This window comes from Peromyscus maniculatus, chromosome 5 (genome assembly GCF_049852395.1).
Source record: "Peromyscus maniculatus bairdii isolate BWxNUB_F1_BW_parent chromosome 5, HU_Pman_BW_mat_3.1, whole genome shotgun sequence".
Lineage (NCBI taxonomy): Eukaryota > Metazoa > Chordata > Mammalia > Rodentia > Cricetidae > Peromyscus > Peromyscus maniculatus.
The window spans coordinates 21020705-21029091 of record NC_134856.1 but is presented as its reverse complement, the minus strand read 5'-3'; positions in this window follow the sequence as shown (position 1 = coordinate 21029091).

Genomic DNA, 8387 nt, shown 5'->3' with positions numbered 1-8387 from the left:
TCACATATCCTTTCTTAATCCTTGATTACCCCCTGGTGCCCCTCGATTCCTGCTGTGCCTGGGCCGGCACAGCCTCAGTGCTTTCCCCGCGGCCACGAGAGGGCGCAAGGGAGCACCTGCTTCTCGCCCGTACTCCACCCAGGTCCTCCCGAGCTCACACCGGCCCAGAGCCGGTCTCTGCCCGCCACCCTCCGCGCCCGTGTGTCCCCGATGTGGTCGCGATCTTCCCCAAGTCAGAGCACCTAGTCCTACCGCTGCGCAGCGGCAGCCGCCAGCCCGGCGGGTAGTTGTGAGTCCTGTTCTTTGTCCAGGCCTGGCCACCCACCCACCTGTCATCGACGCGGGGCAGCGTGGGCCTTGCTGCCTCTGTGCCCTTTACGGCCAGAAGCCCAAGGCTTAGAATGTCAGGGGCCATTCTTGCACCCTGAGGACTCTGTCTCTCTGCCTGAATACCTAGGCCTTTTCTCTCTCAGATCCCTCACCCCAGGGCCCGTGGATAAAGGCCTTGTCAGACAAGTGCATCATTCATGCAGTCATGGAGTTGTGAATTGGATGTGTGTGCACATGTGCGTGCAGGTCAGAGGATACTTCCAATGTCAGTCCCCATGCTCCATCTATGTTGCATTTTGATACAGGGTCTCTGGTGTGCTGGAACTTCCCAGGTGAGAGTGGCTGACCATGGAGCCCAGAAGGCCTCCTGTCTCCCAGAACCTCAAGACAAGAAATTCAGTCGGTGCTGCATGTTTTTGTTTGATTCTGGGGTGTGTGTGTGTGTGTGTGTGTGTGTGTGTGTGTGTGTGTGTGTGTGTGTGTGCATGTTCATGTGTGTGCATGTTAGCGTAGGCCAGAGGCTTCCTTGACTCTGAAGATACAGCTCAGCCCTTACTTTTATATTTTTGGGGATAGAGTCTCAACATTTACGCCAGTCTCACCTTAAACTCCCCATTCTTCTCCCTCAGCCTTTGTGCTCTACTGAATCAGGTCCAAATTTCTGCTTTAAAAATGGTTCTTTGTTGTTGTTGTTTTTAATCATGTGCATGTTTAATAAATGTGTTTGCAGGTCCTCTTGGAGGCCAGAGGTGGTGGTTGTGAGCCACCTGAGTGGGTGCTGAAAGTTGAAATGAGGTCCTCTGCAAGAGCAGTACATGCTTTTAACCAAGCCCGATCTCCAGCCCCTGAACTTCTGCTTTTCATACCTATTTTGTGAGAATTTGTTGTAACTTTGGGAGACTGAAGCCTCGGGGCTGACTGGACGATTCAGCAGGCAGAGCACCTAAGGACCTGGATCCCTGGAGCTCCATAAAGGTGGAAGGAGAAACCCCATTTCATAAAGTTGTCCTCTGACCTCCACACTGTGCCGAGAACTCCAGCACACACATCACACTAACAATAAGAAGCAACTAAACCCTTGTTTAATCCCGCAAGTCTGCATTCACGAGACACCCCAAACCACCAGGCCACTAGATGTGCCCCTCAGGACCTGTTTCCTGACGAAACTCACAAAGCCCCTAGGGTGAGAGGCTGTCCTGGGGCCGGAGCAACGGCCCACCTCACCCTGGGGACGGGGAGACAGGCCCTGGGCTGCTGTCCCTCCGCGGCACCCTCCATGACGTGGGAGGCCGAGGGACAGACGCACATGCTCTGCTCTGAGTCATGAGGTTATTTGGTCACTCAACAAACACTCAGGGGTCAGTTCTAGGCCAAGCACCAGTGAGCCCGTAAATGCGTGGTTTATTAGATGGCATGGTTAGTGACATCATAGACATGTGGTTGGTGACATCATAGACACGCGGCTGGTGACATCATAGACGCGTGGTTGGTGACGTCATAGACACGCGGTGGTGACATCAGGCATGCGGCTGATGACATCATAGACACGCGGCTGGTGACATCATAGACGCGTGGCTGGTGACATCATAGGCACACGGCTGGTGACATCAAGGGAAACCCAGTTTGCTCCAGGAGGGGGAGGGCCTTTCTGGACTCTCCTGAGTGCCTCTCTCTGCCCCTCAGGCCAAAGAAGCAGGTGTTTGCTAGGTGACGGTGGCGCACGCCTTTGGGAGAGCAGGTGGATCTCTGAGTTTGAGGCAAGCCTGGTCTACAGAGCGAGTTCCAGGACAGTTAGAGCTGTTATTCAGAGAAACCCTGTCTCCAAAACAAACCAAAAAAACAAAAACACAAAAACAAAAAACCCAAAACCAACCAAAAAAAAAAAAAAGAAAGAAAGAAAGAAAGAAAAAAGCAGCAGCAGCATGTATTTGGCTGAGCAACTACAGAGTGTGAGAACTCAGAGAAAGTGGACTCCAGTCCCCTGGAGCAAGCATGAGCTTGGCAGGCAGTGAACACAGGTATGGGCCTGTTTGAGATGAGTGCATGAGCTTGAAAGCCTACATTTCCCCACTGGGTGTGTGTACGTGTGTGTGTGTGTGTGTGTGTGTGTGTGTGTGTGTGTGTGTGTGCGTGTGACGGCCAGAGGTCAACCTCAGGAGTCCTTCCTCAGCAACTGTTCACCTTGGTTCTCGAGTCAAGGTCTTTCAAGGACCAGCGGCTTGCTGATCTGGCTAACCTGGCTGGCCAGTCAGCTGTAGGGAGCCTCTTGTCTCTGCCTTCCTGGTGCTGGGATTCCAAGTGTGTGCCACGATCCACAAAAGCCTACTACATTAAACATTTTTTGCTTATAATTTACATATTTAAAAATAAATTTTAACTTATTCTGTGTTTGTTTTGTTTTGTTTTGGAGACAGGGTCTCACTGTGTAGTACTGGCTGGCCGGCTAGGAACTCACTCTGTAGACCAGGCTGGCCTTGAACTCAGAGATCTTCTGCCTTGAGAGCGCTGAGATTAAGGGTGTTCAACACCATGCCTGGCTTTTTTCCCCCTCGCTTTCCTTTTTTATTTATTCTTTGTATCTTTCACATCATGCATCCCAATCCCACCCATCTCCTGTCCCCTCCCTCTGCCCTCTGCCCCCGAAACCTACCCCTGACAAAATAAAATTTAAGATAAAAAAGGGGGAAAAGGAAGACAGGGAAAATCTCATCAGGGGAGCTGCAGCGTGGCACAGTGAGTCATGCATAAAGCCCTTTATCCACACATCTTTACATGCAGGCACCCCCGAGGCCCCTGCTCTCTGCTACAGGGTAGACACTGGACCCTCACTGGGACTCTTCCTGGACATCCCCTTGCTGCCTTGTGTTGTGGAGATCCTGTAGTCCTGGGTCCACAGGACCACCCCCCCCAACACACACACACACACACACACACACACACACACACACACACACCGTGCTCCAGCGGATCACAGATGGGGTGGATGTTGGGGTGGGCCAACACATAGCCCTGGCTCTGGGCCTGGGTAGTTGCCTTGGGCATGCTTGCCACACCTGGAAGCCTGTATATTAAGAAAATAGTCTGCATTCTGCTATCATGATTTCAAGGTTCTGATGACATGTTTCAAAGACCTGAAGTTAATACTGCAATAAAAAAAACAACACCAGGTAGGGTGGCTCAGTGGGTAGAGGTACTTTGGACCAAGCCTGAAGATCTGAGACCTACATTGTGGGTAAGAGAGTACTGGCTCCCGGAAGTTGTCCTCCGACCTTCACATGCGCATTGTGCCATGCGCCCCTGGAGCCCCTGCCACAAGCCAATGAAACCTGAAACAATTCCTAACCGTCAACCCCAGCAAGCTACCTCCTCACAGGAAGTGCCCAAATCTGTCCCGCAGCCCACTAGGACTTCGTCATATGCCTGTACCCTGCAAGTCTCCCTCTGCTCTGCCCCCGCCCCCATCCTCCTGTCTCAGGGCCTTTGCACAGCTGCTCCTCTGCCTGGGTGCTCTTTTCTGTGTCCACACAGCTCCTCTGCGCTCCCCTGGTCTTTGCTTAAATGTCACCTTCTTGGCAAGGGACGCGCTGCTTTTTAAAAATGTACCCGACACCCTCCACCCACTGCTCTCTAGCAGCTCGGCGCTCGTTGATTTCTGGCATATTGGATGCTTTATTTATATGTTCTTGCTTTCATCTGCTCCCACCTGACCACCAGCCCCACAAGGATAGGGATTATTAATTTCTTTATGGTAGTGCTGGGCGTGGGGCCCAGGGTCTCACGTGTGCTGATGGAGTTTTTCTTTCCCGTCCTCTTCCCTTTCCCCTCCGTCCTTCTTTTCCTTGATGGATCTGGAGCCCAAAGCTTCCTAGGTGCTACACAGACGCTCTGCCACTGAGCCAGAGCCCAGCCCAAAGACAGACACTTAAAGTTTTTAAATGTTTATTTTTTATTTACTTATTATGCTTGTATGTGCATGCCATGGCACTCTAGTGGAGGCCAGTGGACAGCTTGAGGATGTTGGTTCCCCTCCACCATGCGGGTTCTGGGTGTCAAACTTATGTGGACAGGTGTGGGCACGGGCACGTCTACAAAGCTGAGCTTTCTCACCAGCCCAGCTCCTGTTCCCAGCACCAAGCTCAGGGTTGGAACACGGTGGGTGCTCACCATGTGACTGTCACAGCGAGTGACAGTTAAAACAGAAAGCAGCCTTCTGCTCAGCCTGAGGAACTGTCTCCTTTCCTCTGGCTGCCATGCTGGGGATCACAGCCACGGCCTCTTGTGTGCTAAGCACATGGCTCTCATTGACCTTCAACGTGACCGAGGAGCTGGGTTGTGTTTTTTGACAGAGTAACAGGCCCCCAGACCTTAGGATAACTAACTCGGTGATGGAAGGTACCATTCAGGCCACGGAACCCAGCATGTAGACAGCACCACCTGCCAAAATTCGAACAGAGACCTAATCCATCAAAGTCCATAGTTCTGGGAAAGTCCCTAAATGGACTAACCTTGCTTTTTGGCTTCTGTAGTTTTGCTTCTGGCTAACTGTTCTTGTTAACTGAAGTGTGTCAACTTAGGGTGTGGTTTTTGTGTGCTCACCCTGAGTAAGGCTCAGGACTCCATCAGGGTCCCAAACACCCAGTGTGGTAGCCAGCCAGCCAGCCAATGAAGACTTCTGTTGCCTTGAACCTGTGTCTGAGCAGTCTTCCCTGGTGGATACCTCATAAGATGGCCTCATCATGTAGCTAAGGGTGTCCTTGAATTTGTGTCCTTTGTGCCTCAGCCTCTGAACGATGGGGATTGTTTTTCCTTTTGCATGTATGTGGTGTGTGTATTTGAATGTGTAGGTGTATGTACATGTGTGTGAGTGCAAAGGCCCCAGGTTGACATTTCTCCACCAGAGTCTTTGGCTGAACCCACAGTTCCTAGTTTTAGCCAGTGTAGGCAGCCAGTTTACCCTAGGTATCCACTAGGTTAGAGGCAGCCTGCCATTCCCCCAAACTTTTATGTGGGAGCTGGGAACCAGAAATCCAGTCCTCATACCTGGGTGCCAAGCACTTGACTGACGGAGCTAACTACCCAGTCCCAGAGTTCAACTTGTTTTTTTTTATTATTTTAATTCATATGTAAGGGTGTAAGAAATAATGGATGAATCTTCTCTATCAAAGGCTTAGGAATTAAAATCTTTATCTCTCCCACCTTGTAAACCTTTTGTGCAAATGTTTTAATCCCCCTCACCTGATAAAACCTTTGTTTATACAAAGGCCACCTGCTGCATCCCAGGAATTTGATGGCTGAAGTGACTCCTGTGTCCCCTTCCTCCTTCATTACCAGTCAGCTAAGTCTTTTCAGACTAGCCAGTAGGATAAGACTGTGAGGATGGGTCCCAACCAACGGGGAGAAGATGCAGTCACAGAGTAGAATAAAACCAAGAGCATCCTGTCTCTTCTGAGCTGACCCTCTTGGTCAAGCACCGTCCTCCTGTCCAGTTGTTGGAGTGGTGGCTTCTTTCTTTGGGTCCCTGAACCTTCTTACGCTGGCTGTTTTGCCTGTCTCTATGTCTGTGTCCCAGGTGCTCAACTGGTGCCCACTGAGGCCAGAAGAGGTCCTCAGATCCACCAGACCTGTAACTAGTTACAGCTAGTTGTGAGTTACAAGAGTGCTGAAAATCAAACCTGAACCCTCCACAAGAGCAGCCATGCTCTTAATCACTGAGCCATCTTTCCAGTGTTTCCTCGACCTTTTGGGAGAGGGTCTCACTATGTAGCCCAGGCTGGCCTCTGCCTCCAGAGTGCTGGGATCCAGTCATTTCTTCCATTTTTCAAAGACCACTGAGAGGAGCAGAGAGTGGAATCACTATGCAACAGCACACAGAAACAGTGTTGGAGCTAGGATTCAATCCCGGGGCTGCCCAGCCTTGGTTCCTATTTTCTGCTGCTTGTCCAGAGGTGGCAAGGGAGCAGGCCTACTTTAGCTGTGGCACCTGCTTCAGTAGACCTCTGAGGTCAGCAATACATCTGGGTTTGGTTCCTGGCACTTGGCAACAGCACTGATGCAGGAAGTCTGTCTTTGGGAAGGTGTATGGGTGGAGCTGACATACAATACCGCTCTGTCAGTACCTGCCTGCGGTGTGTGCCACTTACACATGGGGACATCTTCACATACCTAGAAGAGAGGCAGCTACACGATTTTATACTTTTGCAGTACAGGGAATAGAATTCAGGTCTTGTGCATGCTGGAAAATCACCCTATTGCTAAGCTACACACAACCTTTTTTTTTCCCCCCTATGGGGGCCGGGTGTCTCACTATGTAGCTCTGGCTGTCCTGGAACTCACTATGTAGGCTGCTGGCCTCAAATTCAAGAGATCCATCTGGCTCTGCTAAGTACTAGGATCAAAGGCATGTGACACTATGCCTGGCCCCTTTTTACTTTTTAAGGATTTTAAACTATGAGTGTTGTGTGTGTGGGTCTGTGTGGGTATGCACATGTAAACACAGGCACCCTCGGAAGCCAGAGGGGGCTTTGGATCCCCTACAAGGGACCTGACATGGGTGCTGGAAACCAAACTTGGGCTTTCCACAAAATTTTTAAATATATATTTTAAAGATTTATTTATTATGTATATAGTGTTCTGCTTTCATGTATCCCTGCACACCAGAAGAGGGCACCAGATCTCATTACTGATGGTTGCTAGCCACCATGTGGTTGCTGGGAATTGAACTCAGGACATCTGGAAGAGCAGCCAGTGCTCTTAACCTCTGAGCCATCTCTCAGCCCCTGGCTTTCTACAAATTTATGATTCTTGACCACCGAGACACCTTTCCAGCCTGACTTTTATTTTTTGTTGTTGTTCGAGAAAGGGTCTTAATATGTAGCCTTGTCTGTCTTGGAGCTCACTATGTAGACCAGGCTGGCTTCAAACTCAGAGATCTGCCTCTGCCTTCTGAGTGCCAGGATTAAAGGTGTGTGCCACACTCAGTTCTTTTTACATTTTTGAGACAGGGCCTAAGTTTCCTAGGCTGGTTTTGACCTTGCAAGTAGCTTAATGTAAGACACCATGCTCAGAAAAAGGTCCTATTGGGGCTGGAGAGATGGCTCAGAGGTTAAGAGCACTGGCTGTTCTTCCAGAGGTGCTGAGTTCAATTCCCAGCACCCACATGGCGGCTCACAACCATCTGTAATGAGATCTGGCTCCCTCTTCTGGCCTGCACGGATACATGCAGACAGAACACTGTATATGTAATAAAGAAAGAAAGAAAAAGGTCATATTATTATACCCATTTCACAGCTAAAACATTGGCATAATGAGGTTAGTTTCCTTGTCCAACATCATACAGCTTGAAAAAGGTATGGAATTCAGACCTGGAAGCAAAACTTCGAGCTGGAGGTAAGTCATCCAGTAACTGGAGCTTTATAACTCCACCTAGTTGGAGCTAATGAGATAGAGACGGAATTTTTAAAACAAAGCAGCTCTACTGCCCTGCTATCCCTAGGAAGGGGCAAAGCCTTGAAGAGATAGAAGCATTCTGTGCAGCATCTCAGAAGCCCTGATAGAACAGAGCATTTGGTGGTGGTGGGTGAGGTTCTGTGAGCCCTTTCCAGTTTCCTAGTGTGCTAATGGCAGCCAAGAAAGCAAACTGAAAACTCAAACTGCACTTACTTAAGCACAGGCACAAGCTTATGAGTTGTGCATGTTTGATGCCTGACTTCAGCCAGAAGAGGGTGTCAGATCCCCTGGAACTGGCGTTAGAGGTGGATGCAAACCACCACGAGCTGCTGGAACTGAACCAGGGCCCTACACAGGAGCAAGTGCTGACTACTGAGCCCTTACAGGCGCTCTACTGAATGCACAAAAAAGCTGTTTCTATGTCTTTGGTGCTCAGGGCAGGCCCTGCTCCCCTCTCAGACCATGTCCAGGGCTCTGAGGTACAGGGCCTCACTCACACAGACCAGTCCTTTGTACTGCTGATCCATGTGCTCTGTCCTTTAATAACAATATGCACCCCAGAGAATCTCCCTCTCCCTAGGGTGCTGGCCAGACATTTGTGGGTTTCTAAA